Source organism: Panthera pardus, unplaced genomic scaffold (assembly GCF_024362965.1).
Source record: "Panthera pardus isolate Hobbes unplaced genomic scaffold, ASM2436296v1 HiC_scaffold_6, whole genome shotgun sequence".
Taxonomy (NCBI): Eukaryota; Metazoa; Chordata; class Mammalia; order Carnivora; family Felidae; genus Panthera; species Panthera pardus.
Genome location: NW_026526991.1, coordinates 90,166,309 through 90,191,278, shown reverse-complemented (window position 1 = coordinate 90,191,278; position 24,970 = coordinate 90,166,309). Strand labels below are relative to the sequence as shown.

The 24,970-nt window shown below is 35.3% G+C and overlaps 1 protein-coding gene and 1 pseudogene across 1 annotated transcript in view; one reads left to right on the top strand and one right to left on the bottom strand.

Moving 5' to 3' along the window:
• The window catches only part of RERGL (RERG like), a 50,797-nt gene that overhangs the window by 5,793 nt on the left and 20,034 nt on the right, over positions 1–24,970 (bottom strand). The gene's annotated exons all lie outside the window — the stretch shown is intronic.
• Positions 13,678–23,112, top strand: LOC109268557 (telomere zinc finger-associated protein-like; annotated as a pseudogene).

The window sequence follows — 24,970 nt, the reverse complement described above, 5'->3', positions numbered from 1 at the left end:
ACCTGGGAAGAACCAGCTGGGCAGAATGTTTGTTTCAGCTTGAGGAAGAGAAAGTTGTAGGAGATTGAAATGAAGATTAGCCCGGTGGTCGAATTTAAATCTCAGAAATTCCAGATGGAACTCTCACTAATAGTCCCTGGAAAGTAGAATAGATTACTTTTGCCGCCGACTGCACGTGCAAAAGTGTTGATATTGTTCAGGTAGGAAACTATTGTTTTCGCTATGCTATTTTCTTTCAGTTTTATTAGTTACAGGTTCATAATCTGTCATCCTGTTAAGAATGTGAGGTCTTGGAGTTAGAATACTTTGAGTCTAATTTGCCACTTTCTAGTCAAACCATTTAGATATGTCACTGGGTAGCAGTTTCCTCATATGTTTAATGGAGATAAAAATACTTTCCTTGACTCATGTGGAAAAGGATAAAATGTAAAACATGTAAATTAACCACCCCAGCACCTCATTGATGATTCCAAGTGGTTCACTATTATGTTACCATAATAGCCATGATGACTATTTGGTATGTAAAATATCTAACCACATAGAACAAATTCCTAAAATAACACTGCTCAGGGAAAGCAAGCTCCATTTTTCCTCATATATACTTATTTTAAATAAGTTTCTCCTGATGGAAAACATTCACGGTGATTGACTTTTCAGGAACTCTGAATTTTAACATTAAATTGCTTCTGGACAACTGTTAATTTAATTTAAATATTTGAAGTTTACTGAGACTTAGAGTCACCTTCTCATTAATATCACAAACATGATCCTGCTGATTATACTTTTACTTCAGACCAAGTTTCCTTTTACTCACGTATTTTTAATTTTATTATTATTTATTTATTTTTGAGAGAGAGAGAGAGAGAGAGAGAGAGAGAGAGAGAGAGAGTGGGGGAGGGGCAGAAAGAATGGGAGACATAGAATCTGAAGCAGGCCCCAGTCTCCGAGCTGTCAACACAGAGCCTGAGAGCCTGACCTGAACCAGGGCTCCAACTCACCAACTGTGAGATCATGACCTGAGCTGAAGTCAGACCCTTAACTGACTGAGCCATCCACACACCCCTCCTTTTACTTATTATGCACTTGCTGTTTCTTTTATCACTTTAAACTTTTAATTGTAGCACTCAGGAGGGCATTGCTGTCTTCTTACAACTTTGCAATCAACTTTTAGCTCTCCCTAATTGCTGTGCCCACATACTTTCCTCTCCTTCAACGACAACACCCTAACTCTTTTCTCTCTGATGTCTTTCCTCACCACAAGCTATATGCACCATTATCTCCTTTTCTACTGGTGGGAAATCTGCTCTTATGTCAGCACACCTTCTTACTCTTTTCTCTGCCTCCTGACTGGTGTTATAGACTCTGGGATTTTGGTTCTTCCAAACCTTGGTTCTTCATAACCAAAGCCAAGATTTTGGAATCTCAGAAGACCTTTTCTGGCTCAAGAAAAGCAAAAGCATATAGAACATTGTTTTCAAAACTCTTGCCTCTCTTATAAAGGTATAAAATCTGTGTAGCGTGAAGGGTATGTGTGTATTATGTGTATGTGAATGTGTTCTAAATGGCACTTGTCTGCCATTAATATAATTACCTAAGTCTCCTTTAATTACTGCAAGTATTCTATGCCTTTTTCCAGCCTTTTACTTAAAAGTTATGTGTATTTTCTTTTTTCTTTTCTTTTCTTTCTTTCTTTCTTTCTTTCTTTCTTTCTTTCTTTCTTTCTTTCTTTCTTTTTTTAATGGGATTCTTCTTTACAATATACATGCTGGGTCTTGCTTTTTAATGTAATCTGACAATCTTTGCTTTTAACTAAGATATTTAGATAATTTTAATTTAATGTATTTATATATGTGTAAATTTATATTACCTTGCTATTTATTTTCTATTTGTCTCATCCATTCTTTATCTTTTCCTCTTTTTCTATCTTTAGATTAACCAGTATTTTTTTATGAATTCATTTTATCTCTGTTTCTTTCGTTATTTTCTTGCTTGGTCTAGGGTTTATAGTGTACAACTTTAACATGAAGGTATAGTCCACCTTTATGTGCTATTATATCACCAAAAACGTCGTATAAGGATTTCACATCAGTATACTTTCATTTCTCTTCTCCTGGCCTTTGTGACATATTTTAATGTCATATATTTTATGCTGCACATGTTATAAACCCAAAAACACATTACTATTATTTTCACTTAAGCAATTACCTTTTAATGAGATTTAAATAATAAAAAAGTCACATATTTATCCATGTAGTTATTTCCAGTGCTTGTTACTCCTTTGTGTAGATCCAGATTTCTCCATGCTATCATTTTCTTTCTGATTGACAGGTGTGCCAGTGAGGAGTTCCTTTCGTTTTTTTATGTCTGAAACAGACTCTTTTTTTTGGTTTTCCTCTGCAAAATTTATTTTTGCTGGATATAGAATTCTATGTTGCCAGTATATTTTTTCTTTCAGTATTTTAAAGATGCTGCTTCAATTTCTTCTTGCTGCATTACTCCCAGTAAGAAATCTTCTATCATTTTTAGCTCCATTTTCTGTAACATGATTTTTTTCCCCTTCTGGCTGCTTTTAAAATTCTATATCATTCATTATCAACAATTTGATTATGTGCTTTGGTTAATTTTCTTTATGTTTCTGTGATTAAGATTTATTGAGCTTCTTGGAAAACATGACAATATATTTTATCAAATTTGGAAAATTTGTAGCTATTATTTCTCAAATATTTTTTCTGCCTCCTTGTTCTCTCCTTTCTTTTGGAAATCGTCTTTATACATATACTAGGTTTCTTGAAGTTGTCCAAAGTTCATTTTTTACAATTTTATTTTTTGTTTTTCTCTGAGTATTTCATTTTGGAAGGTTTCTGTAGCTGTGTCTTCAAGTTCTCTAATTCTTTTCTCCTTCAATGTCAGATCTGCTGTCAATGACACACAGTGTATTTGTCATCTTCGAAATTCTATTTGGGTCTTTTTATTATCTTATGTATATCTCTACTTAAGTATTTTAGCACAACTGTTTTTATATCCTTTTCTACTAAAGCTAACATGCATGTCCATTCTCAGCCTTAATTGCGTGGTATTTTCCCCCCTTTTAAGGCTTATGTTTTCTTGAATCTTTTTTTTAATGTTTATTTATTTATATTTAGAGAGAGAGCGATAGCGGGAGAGGGGCAGAGAGAGAGGGAGAGAGAGAAACCCAATCAGGATCTGCACTGTCAGCACAGAGCCTAACATGGGCTTGATCTCATGAACCTTGAGATCATGACCTGAACCAAAATCAAGAGTCGACACTTAACTGACTGAACCACCCCCATTTTCTTGAATCTTTGCATACTTGATCATCTTTAATTGGATGCCAGACATGTGGATTTTACTTTGTTGGGTGCTGGATTTTTTTTTTATTCCTACAAATATTTTTTTAATGCTTATTTTATTATTTATTTTGAGAGAGAGAGAGAGACATAGTGGCAGAGGGAGAGGAAAGAGAGAATCCCAAGCAGACTCCATGCTGAGTGTGGGATTAGCAGGGCTCCATTCCATCACCCTGAGATAATGACCTGAGCTAAAATCAAGAGTCAGAGACTTAACCGACTGAGCCACTCAAGTGCCCCATATTCCTAAAAATATTCTTGAGTCTCCTCCTGGGATACACTAAGTAACTCACAAATAGTTTGATCTTTTTGTGCCTTGCGTTTTAAGTTTGTTTTACAGGACTAGAGTAGTATTTAGTTTAGAGTGAATTATTCACTACTGTTAGACCCCTCTCCATTCTCTACCTGTGAATTATAAAATTTTCTAGTCTGACTGGTGGGAATAAGCACTATTCCTGGCCTTGTGTGAGTACCATGTGCACTTTCTCTAATACCTTCACATTTCTGTCCTCCCTGTGAATAGTTTCCCCAGACATGTCAATTGATCACTGTTCTGCTGACTACATCTAAACACCTTTTTTTGCCTTTAAAAAAATATTTATTTATTTTGAGAGAGAGAGAGAGAGAGAGAGAAAGCAGGGGAGAGGCAGAGAGAGACAGACAGACAGAGAATCCCAAGAAGGCTATGCAGCTGTCAGTGCAGAGCCTGAAGCGGGGCTCAAACCCACGAACCATGAGATTATGACCTGAGCCGAAACCAAGACTTGGACACTTAACCGACTGAGCCACCCAGGTGCCCCTATGTCTAAAGACCTTTTAAGAGTCCTCTTGTGCATTGTGTAGCTTTCTTCTCCTATTCTCTATTTTGTGAACGCTAAGTGATTTTGTTTTGCCTTTTTCTAATGGCCAATGATGGGCATATTTTCAAATGTGTATTTTCCATCTGTATATCCTCTCTGTGAAATGTCTGCATATATCTTTCGCCCATTTTCTAATTAGAATATTTTGTTTTCTAATGTTGACATTTGAAAATTCTTTATGTATTATAGATAAAAGGATTTTTTTTGTCAGATATGTGACTCCAAAATCTACTCTTCTGTCTTTTCTTTCTTGTAACAGAGTAAAGCTTTTAAATTTTGCTGAGATCCAATTTATCAGATTTCTCTTTTATGGATTGTGATTTGGTAACAAGCTTAAAAATTATTTGCTTACCCATAGGTCCCAAAGATTTTCTCCTTTTTGTTTTAGAAAATTTATGGTTTTTAATTCTACATTTATGTTCATGATTCATTTTGAGTTAATTTTTGTATAAGGTGTGAGATTTGCGTTGAGGTTCTGTTCTTTTTTCTTATGGATGCGCACTTGCTCCAGCATTATTTATTGAAAAGGCTCTTTACCACTTGAACTGCATTTTCATCTTTGTCAAAAATCAGTTGAACATATTTTATGGGTCTGTTCTGAGTTCTCTGTTAGGTTGTATTGGCCTATGTGTCATCAAATTATGATTTGATGATAGTAATTGGGTTGCCTCATCTTAAAATGGCATTTTTTTTCACAGAAATGAGGAATGATCTGTGCATCAGAAAGAGATATACATACACATATACATATACATATGCATATGCATATACATATGTATATGTATACATATACATATGTATATGCATATACATATACATATGTATATGCATATACATATACATATGTATATGCATATACATATACATATGTATATGCATATACATTTACATTTACATATTCATATACATACACATAAGAGATAGGGTCAAAAGAAGTAGTTTCTTCTTATGGAAAATAATTACACAAAATAAGTGTGCTGATCATCTTTCCTCTTATGCTTTTACAAAACAAAATTACCCTATAAATCTGATGCACTTTGTATATAACACTATTCCTTCAGAATCCTTATGTTATTTTTAATAAACTTAATTTAAATAAAGTCACATGGAAAGTATATAGTGTAATAGCGTACAGCTTGATAAATTTTCAGAAATGAAACCATAAGGTAACTGGCACCCAGACAAAAAAATGAATTTATTATCCAAACCCCCAAAACTCCTTTTATTGTCTTCCAGCTACAGTGCCCAAGTTTATGCACTCTCCTCACTTACAATAGCATATAATGTGCATAATATGTGTATACATTTTGTGTTAGGCTCCATTCACTCAAATTATATTTGTGAGATTCCTCCATGTCATCACTTTGTGTTACTATGTGTAATCATCCTTTCATGTCATTGTGGGTAAGTGTGGTTTACTCATTGTTATTATGGTACCCTATTCCATTGGATGAATACACCACGATTTATACATTCCAGTATATCTGAACATTGGAAGTGATTTCAAGTTTGTGGCTATTGAGAAATTGCTGATATGAGTATTCATGTTCATGACATTTTGTGTATAGACATGTTCAAATCAATATTTACAAATCAAATCAACAGCAGGTGCCATTCTTTTAAATAAGTCTTCATCAAATATATATTTCTGTTTTGTACAAGTTATTTGTAGAAATTTTCTTTCAGGTTAAGGAAGTATCCTTCTATTCCTGATTGTTAGAATTTTTTTTTTTTTTTTTTTTTTTGTGGCTTGATTTAGAGGGTACACTGTAGAAAATGTATTGGATTTGTCAACTATCTTTTCCTTTTTTTTTTTAATGTTTATTTGCTTTCAGAGGGAGAGAGAGAGAGAGACAGAGCGTGGGTGGGGGAGGGGCAGAAAGAGAGATGGAGACACAGAATCTGAAGCAGGCTCAGGGCTGTCAGCAAAGAGCCCGACTTGGGGCTCGAACTCATGAACCATGAGATGACATCAGACGCTTAACCCACTGAACCACCCAGGTGCCCCTCAACTATCTTTTCTGTAACTGTCAAGTTGATTGAACAAGTTTGGTCCTTTTTTTAAATGTGATGAATTGTATGGACTATTTTTTCTGTTAAACCAACCTTTCAATCCTAAAATAAACATTAGTTTCTCAGTTTTTCATATATATGTGTGTGTGTGTGTGTGTATCACATATATAGTAAATTTTAAGGAAATGTTCATTATATATATATATATATATATATATATATATATATATATATATATACTTTATGCATATAAATAAATATGCATATAATAAACATATAATATATATTTCTAAATTTTATGGTTATTTTTTTGCTGAGATTTATTTTGCCTTTACTTTGCTCAGCAACATTTGTTAGTAATTTTCTTCTTTTAAATTCCTTTTTCAGGCTTAATTGACCTGAGAAACTTAGGAAGTGTTCCTTAGTGCATCTGTGTGACATTAGAATTATTTTAGGAGTCATATCATCATTCCATTTGCTTTAACTTTTTTCCAATTTCCATTATATTTCCTTCAATGACCCTTTGGTTATTTACTGGTATTTTGTTTCATTTCTGAGCCATTGAGAATTTTCTGATTATCTCTTTGATTAATTTCACTATAATCTGAGACCATGCTCTCAATAATTTAAATTATTTTTTTAATGATGCAGGGTATAGTTAACTTGGGGAAATACAATATATGCTCTTGAAAAGAATCCACATACTATCTGTATGTCTAAAAATTTGAATTTCTTAATTACAATAAAGTCTTCTACATATTTCCTCATTTTTTGTTTTTTATTACAATATTCCATTATGATTGTACATTTGTCTGGCTCTTTTTGTTTGTTTCCTATCAATTTTTATCCTTCATATTTTGAATCTGTGTTATAAGCATATAACAATTTAAAGCCTTCTTGCTTTAAGTCCATTTTGTCTGGTGTTTGGCTTTCTTCTAATTAGTGTTTTCATGATTTGTTGTTTTCCATCTTATTACTTCAATCATTCTGTGTTCTTATATTCAGTAGATATCTTTGATTGAATTCCAGACATTGTGTTTCTAAAATATTATAGTAATTTGTGTAATATGTTTCATATGTTATTTTCTGTAGCCAGAAAAGCTCTCTCTTTCATTTCATAGCTCACATAGAGAAGCAGCTGATCATCTTAATCTTACCAGACATTATGATAAATCAAAGCTGGGTTGAAGTTCTAGTAAGGCTCAATCCATCTCTGATTCATACTGCTTCCCAGGTTGTGTTGTGTTTTGTTTTTGTTTTTGTTTTCCACTAAAAATACTATGTATTCTGTGCATCTTTCTTCTACCAGTAAAAACCTCTAGTCTCTATCCTCCTGAGAATGGTGAACACTCTCATGTTCTTCAAAATTTTTCTGCTAAACTTTTACCCCTGCACTCCATGTAGCTTCAGCATTTGGCAAATGTACTGAAGGAAATTTAGCTAGGTACTTGAGTCTAAATTCCCGTCCATAATTCTTCTGTTTTCCCTGTCCTTTCTCATCCAGCTACTTTAAATGCCTGAGTCTGGTAGACGCCCCAGGCTGTAAGCACTGAAGAGCCATCCCTTATCTCTGAGTTTTCCTCCCTTCAGAATTCTCTCTAGTTCTTTTTACTTCAGCAACTATCTACTTCCTTCAAACAGATTCTTTTTCTGAATTTTATGCTATATGTGTTTTATTCATTTTTATTTTATTTTATTTTATGTATTTGATTTATGTTTATCTATACTAGATGGGAATGCTGGTCCACTGATAACTACTCTCTCCACATTGGAACTGAAAGTCCCTACCATAGAAATGTATATGTAACAATACATGAAGTTCATATTTTTCTTTCATCTTCTCCTGGAAAGGCATGCTCTTTTCTAGATTTTAGTTGTGTTTTGAACTTTCATCTACTCCATTTATATAATATAATTATTGTTTTACACTCTCCTTATTTGTCTAGACGCAACCACATTTACAATATATCTGATGCATTACTGTTAAATCATGGGCTCTCCTTCTGGGACCCTTTTTTCTCTCTGCATGATAAATATGAATTATAACTAAGTGATTTTTCTGCTATGTAACTGCATGAGTGTCTAAGTGTCACTTTATTCAAATTTGAAATCTAAATGAGAAATAGACAAGTGTAAAAAATATTAATGGGCACAAGCCCTCAGAGTTGGTTTCAGAACAAAAGACAAGTCATATTCAAAATTAAACACAATATTGTTTGTCTATGTCTTTGGTTCGAGAGCTTTGGTGTTAGTTTGCAACTCTGAGACTCCATGAACTTAAAAGCCAACTTTTTTCTCATCTTTTTGTGAAACCAAAGCTAATGACGCTGCTCTTTAAAGTGCAGCTGAATCCATGTTAATAGAGTGCAGATTATTATGGAAGCTATAATAATCACAGAGAAATTGATAATGACTTGAATCAGTGTCTGGCTTGTTAATTGTAAAAGCTTTTACTATAAAAAGAAATTATTTAACAACTGCACTTAACTAGTTATGAAGTTTTATTAGAAATGGAGATTAACGGTTCCTATGGTGTCTAGTGCAGGATATAAAACATCATCGTGTATAAAATAAAACTGTGGTATTAAGATGTTGATAATCTATAACTAGGTAAAGATTTGGAAACCATAATATTTCACTTTGCCTTCATGTTTCATATATTTAAATGATTTTATTGACAAGAATACAGTGAAAGAAGCTTTGTGACTAACAGAACCGAATATTCAAGTATTATCCTCTCCAACACACAAGATTCACTGAAATAAATTATATCTCGATTCTACCCGCTCAAACATTTTAGAATCCCCTTTAATATAGAATAAATTGGATACTTTTCTATTACTTAGAAAGCTTAAAATTTGAAGTCTCTCAGGACAAGCAATTCACTGACAAAACTTCTCCTTTTAGTGTAGCTTCCTGATATTAGACTTTTACAGGAAAATATATTCTAATAATGAAAAGTAAGTGAGGAGGTAAGAAACATGTATTGACCAGTTTTTGTTTGCTCTACAGTACATGAAGGACTTTATATACACTCTCTGATTTAATGCCTCCAAACCTATGAAATAGACATTGTTATTTTTATTTTCAACATGTGACAATAGCAACAAAGAAAGGCAATTTACAGCTAGTAAGTGTGAAGCTCTAATTTGAAAAGAGGTGTGTCTAAATTTTTCCACCCAGTAAGCATTATATGTAAAAGTAACAGAGACAAATAGAAGGTGGAAAGATTCAAAGAACAGGGGGAAATGAGTGCAGAAAAACAGCCTCAATATCTTCACAACCTCCTGTGAAGCAGCTCTCTAGATCCCAGAAATCCAAGGATCGTTTGTTTATTTTTTCCACATTTTTTTCTTTCAGTTTTTTATACGGTCCATTTACTCCTTAGAAGCATCCCTCAAGAATGAACTAAAAGAAGTGGAGTGGAGAAAGAAAGAGAAAGACACACACACAAAGAGGGAGTGTGCGTGTGCTTTGGGTATATTTAATGGAGTTCATATGACTACAGTATTTACTACCACCCTAATACCAAGAATTAACTTCAGTTGCTTCTCAGGGGCTTTGCAACCTGTAACTAGATGAGGTCCAGTAGGTTGGCACGGGCATATAAGGTAGACAGCATTTCAGGCTATGGTAAGGATTATTGACTTTATTCTAAGTGATGGCTAATTTACAGTTTCACTCCTGCGAAATCTTTTGTGCTCTACACAATGAAAAAACAATAAAGAAAAGAAAGGATATAAAGAAAATGAGCAAAGAAAAGGAGAAAAAAAGAATAGGAAATTAAAGGGAAAAAAGGAAAGGAAACCAAAAGAAGAGAAAACTTACAGGCACAAGGCATTTTTATACCACTAATATGTCATGGACAAAGAGCAAACTCTTTCCTCCTCACTCTGCTTTTTTTTTTTTTAAGTTTATTTATTTTGAGAGAAAGAGAGAGGGACAGAGAGAGACAGGGAGAGAAAGAGAGAGAGAATCCCAAGCAGGCTCCACAGTGTCAGCGCAGAGCCCAACTTGGAGCTTGAACTCAGGAACAATGAGATTATGACCTGAGCCAAACTCTGGAGTCTTGACACTGAACCAACTGAGCCACTCAGGTGTCCTACCCCTCACTCTGTTTTGCAAGGAAGTTTCTAGCTGAAACTATTGAGTCATTTGTGATAATGGATGCTGATGTTTGCCTTATCAGAGAGTGATTAATCAATCTACAAAACAATATAAAAGAAAGAAGAGAGAATATTATGAAGTTGGAATTAGTGTTTTCAGAGAGAAAAAGATGTTTTGGATGAAATCCAAAATGTTAGTCAGGGCTGGGGACTTCTGTAATGTTTGGGACTTCAAGGAAGTTAGCAAAGGTAGGTGGACTTTTAACATATTTGGCTCTGTGGCAGGTTGTATACTTTCTTTTATTTGTGAGCTTATTTGCCAACTTATTTAAGACATTTTAGGAAAAATATTGCTTTTCAGTGCTTTATAGACTCCAAATTGATGACTCTTTTGAACGTAGGTGCTAAATGAGTCTCCAGATGGAGTGTCACCTACACCAACAGTAGACCAAACACATCAGTTGTATGTGTTTTCACTGGCAGTGAATTCTTTGAGAATAGGTCAGATGCCATGGTGCCTATTTTCTCAATCCTTCCTCTTTTATACTAGAGGTGACATGATTCCTTCCTGCAGGCTTAGGTATATCCATGGGTAGCCCCAACTATAACCTCAGTTTATAGGAATTTGAGAGACTATCAAGGGTTTCTTATTACTATGTGAGACAATGACACATGCATGTAATCTGTTTTTATCTAAAATTTGCAGTTGCTTATGTAACTCACTATGTCTTCCTCCTTGTGCAGCTAATGACCTTTATGTCAAGGTATTTCTCCTAGGAACTAGTGAAACTGTTAGGTCCTAGTATGTGTGAAACCATAAACTTGGAAACATACATGCAATAGCTACCACAAAACTACTTTTTGCAAGTAGTATGTGCATAAGATTTAATTAAAACCTAGTGAATGTATGGATTACATGAGTGCTAGGGCATCTGTTCTATTTTTAATTCCAAGTTCTCAATTCTTAAAGAAATATATATTCCACTAATAATAAAACCACTCTTATTTCTCGACTACAGTTAAATTATTGGTTGGTATAGTTTATTTTGTGGCAACCACAGTAGGTGTTCATCTCTTTTATGGTTGTGTTCAGTGAGTACTTTTATAAAAGTATTCCACTTGATCTAAGTGTCTTATAACCTTAATTTTACTACATAAGTATGTGGTCCCAGCTTGAAAGGATGAAAGTATACTGAGGCCTAGGAAGAGAAAAGAGTTTCATTCTAAATAGCAGAGAGTTATTCTTCCCAAGCAGAGACAGCCATCCATTACCCTTGGCTTCTCATCCTCACTTGTCAAAGCGGTGAGCACCCTCTCCTATGTACTTCCTAATCCCCATATGAGATACATACGCCATGAGATTATTCTAGTAATAGCAGCTAATGCATTTTGCATGCTTTCTGGTAACTCAGTAGTAGCAAAGAAGGCATCTAGAATTGTTTGTTCTGTCTTACGTATGGATACATCCAAAATGAAACTACATTTTAAAGGAACTTTCTTGCAAACACTGTCACTTTTAACTACACATAATGCAATCATCCGTTCACCACTATAGCAGTTATACTACTACAGAGTGAGGAAGGAACTGTTTTATCAATATTTAAAACTGCTATTAAGCAGCCAACTCTGGTGCACCAACAGAAAGCCAAGAATACGACAACCAAAATACTAAGATTCCTTACTCTTGTATAGCACGTTATGCCATTCAAAACATACTCTCACTACTGCTCTCCTTAATGCCCAGAACTCCCATGAGATACAGGAAAAAATCTTATAAAAATGGTGACTTTTCCAAGGTGGGAAAAGTTCTAAAAATCACCTGTACAATATTGTACTTTTAGTTAACAATACTGTACTAACTTAAAAGTTTGTAAAAATATAGATTGTATGTTACATATTTCTTAACTGAGTAAAAAAAAGTGAGTGACTTGTCCAAAACTATATATTAGTGATAACATTAGAATCTAGTACCCTGCCTACTGAAAATATAGTCCCTTCCTTCCTTCCTTCCTTTTTCTTCCTTTTTGCCTTCCTTCTTTTCTCTCTTTTTTCCTTCCTCTTCCTTTAATTCCTTTCCTTCAACCATACCTACCAAATTTTAAGCTACAATTATATTTTGTCTTTACCCCACCTTTTTTTTATTTCTAGAATCTACATTAATGTTTATCAAGGGAAGAGACATTACAATGTCATATTTCTCTGAGGAATACAACAAAAATGTAATTATATAACTTTGCATTCTATGAAATAATAGTATCGATTATTATTAGATGTTTGTCAGGTGTCAATCACTTCTTAATTTTTTTTTCTGAGCTAACAATTCTATGGAATTAAGAACTATTTTTATTGACATTTTACATGATGCTTAGGCACAGAGATTTTGAGTAACCAGCCCAAGGTCATGAAACTAAACAATTAGGGGCATCTTAACTCCAGACTCTGGTCTTACAACTACTACTTTATATATTAAGTCTATTATCCTTATCATCATTATAATAGTACATGCACTCCATAAGAAAACAAACAGTAAACAAAGAAATATAAAATACTGATCTTTGTTTCCATTTCAGACCTCCACTTCATTTCCATAGGTATATGAGCCTTCTTGTGTGTTTGTCAGAAAAATTGCAGGTATTAATACAGACACACACACACAAATACACAAACGTATAAGATTTCACAAAAGTGTATGTTGAATAAAGCTATGTCTTCTTTTTATACATATAGGAACATGCTACACACACTTTTATACCTTCTATTTTAAATTCCATATATTTTCTGAGATCTCTTTTTAACGGCTTCAGAGTATTCTTTTACCTCTTAATAGATATTTACATTATTTTAAAGGTTTTACTATTACTTTACACAAGTCTCTTTGTGTACATTTGCAAACATTGCAGAATAATTACTAAAAGTTGAATTACTGGATGAAAGATAATTTGTGTAAATTTACACAGTCATTAGTACATGTATTCCCATTTCTCTATTGGTTAACACTGTATGTTATTAAAATTCTTCACACAAACACCTAATAATGCTTAAAATGTATTTAAAAGTATTTAAATTTACAAGTGGGAAGGTAAGAAAATGTCATGTGAGAAATTATCTTAATACAAAGGTAACCTCCAAGTACAAGTATGCTACCAGACAACCTCCCCCAGAGATCAGGGAATGGAAAGGCTCACTGAACAAATTGAATGACTTGAGTTAAATTAGAGCACACAGCACAAAGCTGAGTGACAGAGATGGGTGCTTAACTGGCTTAGGATATAATGCAATTAAATCAAAAGGGCACTACCTGGCTCTTGGGTGTGTAGTGTTTGTGGTATGATGACGGGATGGACACAAGGACAAAAACTGAGGTTTGAATGTTTCTTGCAAGGGCAGAGGACTCACGGGGCCATGATGGCAGTCATCAAATGTTGGCTGAATTAAGATTGCAAGGATATTGAATGTCTCATGTATATTTAGTATGTCATGAATATTTAGTGTCCCAGGTGCCTCATGTATATTTAGTGCCTTGTGAATATTAGTTAGGTATTTCTGCTTTCTCCCATCCCCTTCTATATTCACAGATATATGATCTACTTTATCTTTCTAAGCCGCACAAGTTAAACATGTAAGTTATTCTATTCATTTTCCTTTCTTCCGTAGCAGAATGAATATTCTCAAATGTAGAAAATGAATTTTGTAGTAAGAAAAAGTCCCCTAAGGCCCAAATGCAGAAGATATTGTAAAACCAAAGAAATAATGGATAAGCAAAGATACTGTTATACCTTCAACAGTACTGGAAATGGTGTAAGTTGGAAGACTTACCTAGCAAGTAATTTGGCAATAAGTATCAAAAATCTTAAAACATTGCAATCGTTTGACTTTTTTCCTATTCCAGAATGTTATCCTACCTGTATAATAATCTTACGAAAAACTAGGTGTATCATAACACATATAATTGCAGTATATATTATAACAAAAATTGAAAAAACATAAATATGTGACTACAGAGCATTCATTAAATAAGTGTTAATACACGCAAAATAAAATGACCAATTTAAGATGATTATGTCAAAAAACTATTATCACATCGATGGTTAAAATAATGAAATATAATTTTATAATTCACTTTGTGGAATTTTTAATTGTATAAAAATGAAATAAGAAATAACATTTATGCTAAATACACACATCTATAAAATTAGTAATATAAATTAATTGGATAATTAGTTGAATACCTTAAAATTTCCTACTAATCCCATTAGATAAAAACAATTTGTAAAATGAATCCTGAAATACTAAGTATATCATGGCAAAAAAAAATACAAATATTATTTCAAAAGACTGAGTTGTATGTGTGTACCTCTTTGCATCTTGAAGGAGTTAAAGAGGAATAATTGCCCTATGTATTATTTCTATCTTGCCCTGTAACATCATTAGAAATTTAAAAGTTCCAAGTAGTACATTTGATCCTTACAATATTCCACTGAAATAATGAAAGAATATCCCAGGGAAAGTAAGAGCTCTTACCACAAAGCCAGCTTTGACTAAGAATTGAAGTAAATGTGATCTTTATATTTTTAAAAATTAGAAACATAATGAATAAAATGCTGCCGATAATTCTGACCCAGGTCCGAACAAAGGGTCTTATGGAAAAAAAATTTCTATAGTTTTAAGTATAGATCTACTCAAAAACATATTATTTAAACTTCAAAACAAATTTTTGCATAAATTTCCAGTGTGTAATCAAGTGGACTGTAACTATGCATAGTAGAACAAGAAAATCAGAATTCATTTCTCCTTTCCACATAAAAACATAACTGAAATAACTTAAACATTAAAAGAAACTATTGTAGAAATTTAAACTAACCTACTTTTTGATAGAGTTTGGACTGTTCTAAATCTGAATATTTAGAGAAAAATCATAGGACTGCACAAAAATTTGAAAAAAGGGAATATACATATATTTTCCTGTCCACTCCCTCTCTAAATTTAATAATAATTAAACAATTATGTCAGAAAAAAGTGAATAATGAGGAGTTATATAAAGCATTATTGTGTATTTAATGTGTTTATTTTTTAATAAAATGTACTAAATCTACACAATACCATGCACATAGAGAAAATCAGATTTTTCAGGCATAGACTCTTGATACATAGTGACAAATTAATTTCCTGTAAAGTTTAATAAATGTGTATGCTACCAGCAAGGTGCAGGAAATGCCAGCCTCACTATCCTGGTTTTTTCACTGAGTATTATTCTCATCTTAACATTTACCCATGTGATAGACCAGGCTGAATCTTTTCACTATTTTTATCTTAATTTTTTTGGTTACTAGAAACTTGAATAATTTTTGATCTGTTTTTTCATTGGTTATTTATATTTTCTTCTTTGTGAACCTTATCCATTTTATATGGAGTAGCTGCTGTATTATTTTCCTTTGATTTATGAGACAACATCAAGTATTGAAGACATCACATTTGTTACATCAAAAGAAATATGCTCTGGAAGTTCACAAATGTCATCTATTTCATATCACATATCAAATACTTAAATTTTTATTACATTCTTACTCATCTTTAACTGTATTTCTTTTGCAGCTCTAGACTTTTATATTGTTTTTAATATATATGTGAGACAGAATACTTTCTGATTACTTCTGTGCAAAGGCAGACCTATATAATGTCTTTTGTTATATTTTGCAATATTTCTAAGGATATAATAAACTTTAAATTAGAAGAATTTGCTGTAATTACTTTGTGAGATATTTTGATAATGCAGAAAAAAGAGCAGGGCATTTTAATATCAAGCATTGTTCTACAACCTACCACAGTACGTTATGAAGGCCAAGTTAAAATTTCTGTGTCTACTTTATACAAGGTGTTATTCTACACTTGAATAATCCTGAAATTTAATCCCTTCAATAAATGTTTATTGAGTATTTATTACATTCTTAAACTACACATGTTAATGTCCTGAACCATTATGGACCTCACAATATTATTATGGACAAAAATACATATATCAAAGATTAATTTTTCCATGTATATATTTATAAAAACCTGAGTATATCTATAATAGAATAAACCAGCGTGATTAACAAAGAATATTTCATGTGTTAAGAGAAAGTTACAAAATAGCCCTTGTGATGGGGCACCTTGGTGGCTTAGTTGGTTGAGAGTCCACCTCTTGATTTTGGCTCAAGCTGAATCAATCCCTCATGGTCGTGGGATTGAGTCTTGCGTGGGGCTCCACACTAGGTGTGGATCCTGCTTAAGGTTCTCTCTCTCCCTCTCTCTCTGCCCCTCTCCCCTATTCGCTCTCTTAAAAAAAAAAAAAGGCCCAAGTGCTATGTGGGAAAGAATAACCACCAATACTATAGGGAATGAGAAAGGAAAAACAATAGTCTATTTGACTAGAGTGTGCTGGAAATGGTTATGTGAGAGGAAATTGAGCAGAGTAACTAGGTGATGATATTCCTCTTCTAATAAAAGACATAATGATCCTGAGAATATTAAGTCTCCTTTAATTGTAAGAAAATCATATCAGTAAGTTCACATCAGAACACCAAAAGGAAATAAGGCTTAACCCACAATTTGAAATCAGGATTGTAAAACTGCTCTGAAATAAATGCAAAAATAAATAACGATAGATGGCATCAGTCATCTGTAGAAATATTCCAGGGGTTGTAAACATGAGATCATTTCCAGATCACAGATGACAAATGGGGCAGCCTAATCTTCATCGTCGTTCCTTAAGCGGTTCTCCAAAAATGAAGATATTTTAACATCTTTCAAAAACTAATATGTGTTATTATAAGTTTTCACAACAAATGAAGAACTCTAAAGAAAAGTAGATGAAATTTTCACTGAAATAATCATTTAAATCCAGGTAGAAGTTTTATCTTTATGTGGAATGTGACACTTAGGGAAGCCAGAGAAGACAACACTCTGTAAGTGATTTTTCCCACTCATAGTGTCCACACTGGGAAGACGGAAATCACAACTTAAATTATGGGCTTCCTGAGAGCAAATGTGTTTATGCACACATAAGCCTTACAGGGATATTGTAAATGCTCCTGTATTCAATGCTAACACTGTTGGCTGGCTTTCTGCCTGCCTTTTAAAATGCTCATTTCTTAGTCTCCTTAGAGAAGGGTGGCTTTATGTGCTGGCCGACCTGGGTCAGAACCCACTTATGCCCATCACCTCACTGTAATTATTACCAGTGTCTCCTTTCACTCTCAGAGAGACCCAGTTTGGAAATATTATATGGTAACAGTTTTAGGCACTTCCTCCTCCCTGCCTGTTAGTGCTCTTAATGTTTTGCTGTAAGCCTTCTTTTCTTCTCACTGTATTCAAGGATTTGGATATTAGACCTTGAGTTTCTTCTACGTGCCTCTGACTTTTCATACTACAGTCTTATACTACATACTATAAATACATACTACAGAGATTTGTATCACAAACTCCAAAATGTTATATTCATCTGCCTATTGGACGTACCTACATAGATGTTCCAGAGACATCATAAACTCAAAATCCAAAACTGAATATATTCTCTTTCTTTCTACCGTATTCGCTGACACCAGCGAAGAATATCACAATCCATCCCAAGTTCCAGGCCTCATCTCAGGCCTCCCTATCTCTTTTGTCATATAAGCAACTATCGATCCTGCAAATTCTGTCTTTTCTGTGGTTCCCTAATCTGCTGCTTCACTGCTTCTTACACAGTAACACAGCAATTAAAAATATGGGCAGCTGAGGGGCGTCTGGGTGGCTCGGTCAGTTAAGCATCCAACTTTGGCTCAGGTCATGATCTCGTGGTCCGTGAGTTCAAGCCCCGCGTCAGTCTGTGCTGACAGCTCAGAGCCTGGAGCCTGCTTCGGAATCTGTGTCTCCCTCTCTCTGCACCTCCCCCACTCGCACTCTCTTTCTCTCTCTCTCTTAAAAATAAATAAACATTAAAAAAAGTTGAAAAAACATAGGCAGCTGAGTCTGACATGTGGAATCTGAATCCTTGTTTTACCACTTGCTAATTATATAAAGTACTTGATAACTGAGTTGAGATTTTCTGTTTTGTCTGTATAAGGATAGTAATTGCTCCCACCTACCTCATACGGTAGTTTTAAAATTTAAGTGAGAAAATGCTTGTAAAGCACTTTTTATGGTACATAATAGCTCAGTACGGGTTAGCTATGGCTTTTAATATTGTTTTAATTATTATTAGAGCAACCCATGACCATCTTGGGGCTAGATCATTACAACCACCTCCTTCCTGACTATGGTTTCCCTGATTCCATTCTTTTCTTCACATTGCCCTTATTTACACTACAGGTAGAATAGTATTTTAAAAACACAAATATGTGGACATCATTCCCCTGCCCAATGGCCACCCACCATGTTAAGCATAAACACCAAATCCCTTATCGTGAAGCCTAGGCCATCTTGACCTGTCTCCTGCTTATCATGCCAGCTTTCTTGATTCCTTCTTTAACAGAAAAGGTGTTTCAAGCTCCAGTGAGCCTAAGAAATAATAAAAAAAAAAAACATATTAAGACTAAATCCTAGGGTATGCCCACAGATTTTAATTTAGTAAATCCAGGGTGGAGCCCAGGACTCTGCCTTTTTTTAAGTTTTTCTTTAATTTCCAGTTGGTTAACACACAAAGCAATATTAGCTTCAGGTGTATAACATAGTGATTCAATAATTCCATACACCGGACTCTGCACTTTAAATTTACTCTATCCCCTCACATCTACCCCCTTCCCCCAGGAGATTCTGCTATAGGGAACATAACTTCAGAAGCCTTGGTTTATGTTGTATTAAACTCCAAACGCCTTTATCAGCATTTTTTGCCTAACTGCCTCTTATTTTTCACTCACCTTGGCGGTCACTGTTTTTCAAGGAAGCAGTAAGATGTTTTGAGTTTCTTTTATTACAATTCTATGCAGAAGAGCAAACTTCTGATATTAACTTGGTGTCTCACACAGGTTTTTGTGTTTAGAAAATAAATCATTGACTAAAGTAACCACATTTCTCAGTCTATATTAACACATTGTTATCTTAATATTTCCGTTTCTCTGGGGTGCCTGGGTGGCTCAGTCAGTTAAGTGTTGACTTTGGCTCAAGTCATGATCTCACAGTTTGTGGTTTCAAGACCCACGTTGGGCTCTGCGCTGACTTCAGATTCTTCTCTCTGCCCCTCCCCCACTTGTTCATGCTTGCTCTCCCTCACTCTCTCTCTCTCTCTCTCTCTCTCTCTCTCAAAAGTAAACATTAAAAAAGTTTTAAAACATTAAAAGTTTTTTTCTGTTTCTGATGGGTCTTCCCTAAAATCTGAATACTATCAGACAAAGCAATGAAAGTGTAAATTAACATTTACAAATGAAGTGTAACTTTTTAAGTTGAATGTCTTTTGAAGTATCACCTAAAAACAAAACAAAGCAAAAAGGACACACATCTCTCTTAAGTTTGGCTTATTTTCAACAACATCTGGGATGAAACAGGACCATTTCTTCTCCATATCCAGTGACTTTGTAACTCTTAGAACAGCAACAGCATTTCTGTTTACTGAAATAGCCATTTAAGACATAAAACTTAAGAGAATAAATTTTACCTATTGTTAGTTTTCCTGTTTGCAACAATAGTAATCCTTCATGTGTCCTTGATTTTATTTAAATTTTAGTTTTTGGGGGTTATTTGGTGGCTCGGTCAGTTAAGCGACTGACTCTTGACTTCAGCTCAGGTCATGATTTCGCGGTTTGTGGGTTTGAGCCCTGTGTCTGGCTCTGCATTGACGGTGTGGAGCCTGGTTGGGATTCTCTCTCCCTCCTCTCTCTGCCCCTCCCCCATTCTCTCTCTGTCTCTCTCAAAATTAATAAACCTTATTTAAAAATTTTTAATTTTACTTTTTGATCTGTGTGTTCATTTTCCCTCAGGTCATAGGTAATTTGATTGTCAAGTACATGTCTGTGTGTATGTGTGTCTGTGTGTGTGTTAGAGAGAGAGAATTTGTACGTGTGTGATTTATTTTTTTTTAACAGCTTCCCGGTAAAATCTCAGATTTTGCTTTTATTCTCCCTACATTTGACAGATATAAACATGAAGATAAGAATCATGATAGGCTGTTGAATAGTTTATCTGTTTGTAGTTTAGCTTCAAATATATGACTCTAAAATTCAGAATAGATACATCACTTGGTGTAGTTCAGATAATTGATTCATAAGTCAGCTACATCAGGCAGTTTTTGATGGTATCTTTATAAATAGGCTGGAGCTTTCAAATGCCTGATGGTATCTCTCATGCTGACATGAAAGGCATTTAGAGGTTGGAATATGCTACCCGTACAACTTGTATTCTAGATACAGTTCATGAAGCCTATTAACTTCCTATCGTACAAGGAACAAAATATCACTGAAACATAATAAATTCAACGGTGATATAAGAAATGCTTTTATAATTGTGTTTTAAAAGGAGCAATGTTAGATACTGACTTTTATAATAGATATTTAGAAATATAAGCATAAGCAGTTTTCATGTTTAAACCAAAAACAAAAATAATAATAAATAAGAGAATTAAAAAGTCCAGAGATATAGCCAATGTGCATAGTGCTAAGATGGTTTCTCATCCATTTGTGAGTTAGATCGAGCCTGCCTTTGCAAAGTGCATTCACTCAGTCTGTCTTCATAATTACAGATGCATGCACACCTCTTTTTTATCCTAAAATTGGGTAAATAATTAAGAGTTTTGTAGTGAGATACTTATCAAACAACTGTAAACATAAAAGATTCTGGGCTAGTAGCAGTATATTAAGCATTTATTTGGTAATTCTAAGCAGGTCTCCTGTATACGTTGTGAATTTCTTTATATGTATTTATATACATATAAATATATGTATATGTATTTATATACAGATAAGTATATATTTATATATGTATATAAATATAAATATATATATTTAATGATGTTGATATTTTTTAATGCTTTATTTCTTTTTGAGAGCGGGGGGAGGGGCAGAGAGAGAGGGGGATAGAGTATCTGTAGTGGGCTCCTTGGTAACAGCAGAGAGGCCGAGCTGGGGCTCAAACTCTCCAACCACGAGATCATGACCTGAGCCAAAGTCAGAAGCTCAACCGATTGAGCCACCCAGGTGCCCCTCTTTATATTTTTCAATTAGGAAGGCCAAGCATTCTACAACACATATTATGCCATCATTGTCTCTCTGACTGCTGTCCTATCCTGACCTCCCTGTCAGCTCTCAAACACACAGAGGGTTTTTTCACTAGGCTTGAAATACTTTCTCTAGGTGCTGTCCCCCCACTCTACTCTGTACCATAAAAATAGGCACCCAGCACCTATAATCCTAGATAGTATGTATATTCCTTTGAAAGAAATCGTAAAGTGCCACCTCAGAATCTGCCACTTTGGCATAGTAAATTACTTTGAATTCAAGGCAGGTAAGAAACAGGTGAAAGAGGGGACACTCAAGACCTTCCTTTTTCTGCCAAAACGTGCCTTAGCAAATAGCATCTAAAAATTGACAACAGGAAACACACTGGGGAGGAACTCTTCCAATGTCCCAAATGTGCACAGGGTTTTTTTTGGAACAGGAGAAACTCTTGGAGCATGAAGCCCGAAATTATATGAACGGCTGGGAACAGGTCTTCTCAGGTTCCATGCGTTGGGAGACCTTCCACCGGAGGCTGGAGCCGCAGCTGCACCCGGCGTCCCACACGGGGGAGATGTGCTCTGCGTGTTCTTCCTGCACCCAGCAGTTCACTAAGGAGGACTCGAAGAGGTACGTGATCAAGCTGCATAGAGCTGCCAAGCTCCATGCCCGTCCCGTCTGTGCCAAATGTTCATGTCCCAAGAGAACTGCAGCTGCGTGAGCCTTTTAAGCACTACGGGGAGAAGCTGTTTGTGTGCAAGGAGTGGGGCCTCTGGCAGAAATGGCCCGCAGATGCGCATGAAGGCCAAGCACAGGAACGAGAGGCCGTGTGTCTGTGAATTCTGGAGCCACGCCTTTCTCTACAAGGCCGGCCTCGACCCGCACCTGAGCACGCACACGAGCAAGAAGCCCTTCCAGTGCCACCTCGGTGACAAGACCTTCTGTACCCCAAGCCAGCCCAGACAAGCACAACTGTACCCCCATGGGCGAGAGGCCCTTCAGGTGTGAGTTCGGCAAGCAGCGCTTCCCCTAAAAGGGATCCTGCTGAGGCACATGGCCCGCAGCCACCAGGAGGGTCGGCCCCACTTCTGCCAGATGGGCGGGAAGACCTTCAAAGTGGTGGCGCAGCTTCACGGGCACATCAGAAGGCCCAAGGCGATGAGGAAGTTCAAGTGCGCCAAGTAGGTCCACCTGCGGAGCACATGGAGCTCCGCAACCAGGTGAAGTACAGCCCACAGCAGCTCGAGTCCTGGCACCTAGTCACTGAAGACCAGGTGAGGATGGTGGTGGTGATGCTCCGCCTGCAGAGCTGGATCGGGGCTCGGTGGAGCCCCCTAAGTCCCTTCCCAGGCCTGCCTGGCCTTACAGCTCCCCGGCCAAAGACTGCGGTGGAGAGCTTTGCGAGACCAGGAGACATGCAGCTCAACGCCGCTGAGGACTGAGGCACGGGGCTCCTCCTACCCATTACAGCCCGCATGGTGCCAGCCCCCAATAAACCACATGGCTTTGGACTAGGGGGAAAATGTTTTGCTTTTTCTGTGAATGCTTCTCTCCTGATTTTCGCTCAAAGGATCTGCTAGAGAATGCCAAACCTAACCTTCTTTTAAAATAGCCACCACTCTTGGGGGCTCAACGGGCTAAGCCTCTGACTCTTGATTTCAGCTCAGGTCATGATCTCACAGTCTCAGTGCAGGTAGTGGAGAGCCTGCCTGGGATTCTCTGTCTCTGTCTCTCTTCTCCTCCCCTGTGCTCATGCTCTCTCTGTCTCATGAATAAATAAATAGCCACCAGTCTTTCACTGCCCCTCCTGCAGCATGCCTGTCCTTCTTGGCTGACTTACTTCTCACCGTAGTCTTCATGCATTTATCATTATCTGACATCCTGTATAATGTACATATTTTGTTTATCATTGTGTCTTCCCACTAAAATACAAGCTTTACGAAGGTATGGACTTTTATATGTCTCATTTGCTGCTCTATCCCCAAAGCTTAGAGCAACACCTGGCCCATAACACATTGTCGATCAATACTAATCACTTTACTTGTTTTTAAAATATGTTTTACAGATGCTAGGTTCCACACATACTAGGCCCTAAAAGTTTCACTAGTTTCTCAGAAAAATACTTTGACATAAAGGTCATTATCTGCACAAGGAGAAAGACATATTGAGTTACATAAACAATGGCAACTTTTAGATAAAGAACATATTATCTGGGGGAGGGGGTCTCTCACATAATATAAAACCCTTGAGGTCCAATAGCTAATAATCATTTGGTATATTTCTTTGCGATCCTTTTTTTGTGGTACTTTTGTCCCTAAGTGAAATCATACTTAACCTGTACTTTCATATTTTACTTTTATATTTATTATCAAAACATAAGGGGTGCCTGGGTGGCTCAGTTGGTTAAGCGACCAACTTCCGCTCAGGTCATGATCTTGGAGTTCACGAGTTCAAGCCAGATGTGGACAGTTCAGAGCCTGGAGCTTGCTTCTGATTCTATGTCTCCCTCTCTCTCTGCCCCTCCCCTGCTTGTGCTCTGTCTCTCTCAAAAATGAAAAAAATAAAAAAAAATGTTATTATCAAAACCTAGGCATCTTCTTGTATAACTCAAAACCACTTGTAGAAATGATTTAAAATGTCTATATATTTTTCAGTAGTATTGAAGGAGGGTATTGTGGTGGGGAGAGCTGTTTAGAGCCAATTACATTTATTTGTGAATTCTAATTCAGACAATAATTGGCCTTTGATCTAGATTAATCTTTTTAATTATATTGAGGTGTATAAAAGATTCAACCATGTAAAATAAGATAATGTCTTCTTTGCAGGGCACTTTATATATTTACATAAAATATATTTAAGCCATATAGCATGTATGTACTCAATACATACATACATACATAGTATGTACTCAATAAATGATTATATAGTCTACATATCATAACTATTTTTATATCATAATTATTTTAAACATATTGTTAGACAATAATATTGTTAAATTTTTTCTCTGCTCTAACAAAGTCTACTTGAAATAGTTTGTTTTTCTGATTAATCATATGATTAATCATAGCCTAGATTTCCACAAATGTCACTTTAGTCATTGATAATAAATAATATCACATACCTCATTCTATGCATATAATTAGACTTATCACAATTTCTTTTATAGCCTTCTAGTTCCTAAATTCTTCATTTTGATTATTCTCTGTTTTTTGGAATTGAAACTTTGATAATTTTTAAGTAACATTGAGTGTATTTTTTCAGAGCACTTGCATACCTGAAACTATCTTTCTTTTGTCTTATTTTAACCAGAATTTAGCTGTCTTTATAATTAGACTTTTGCAAAACCTTCCCTCTAAACTCTTTAGACTTTTTACTTTTCTTAACTAAATTCTGTTCATATAATTGCAAAGAGTTTAAGTCATGCTGAATTTTTTCAATTGCTTTTACTTGTTTTTTTTTTC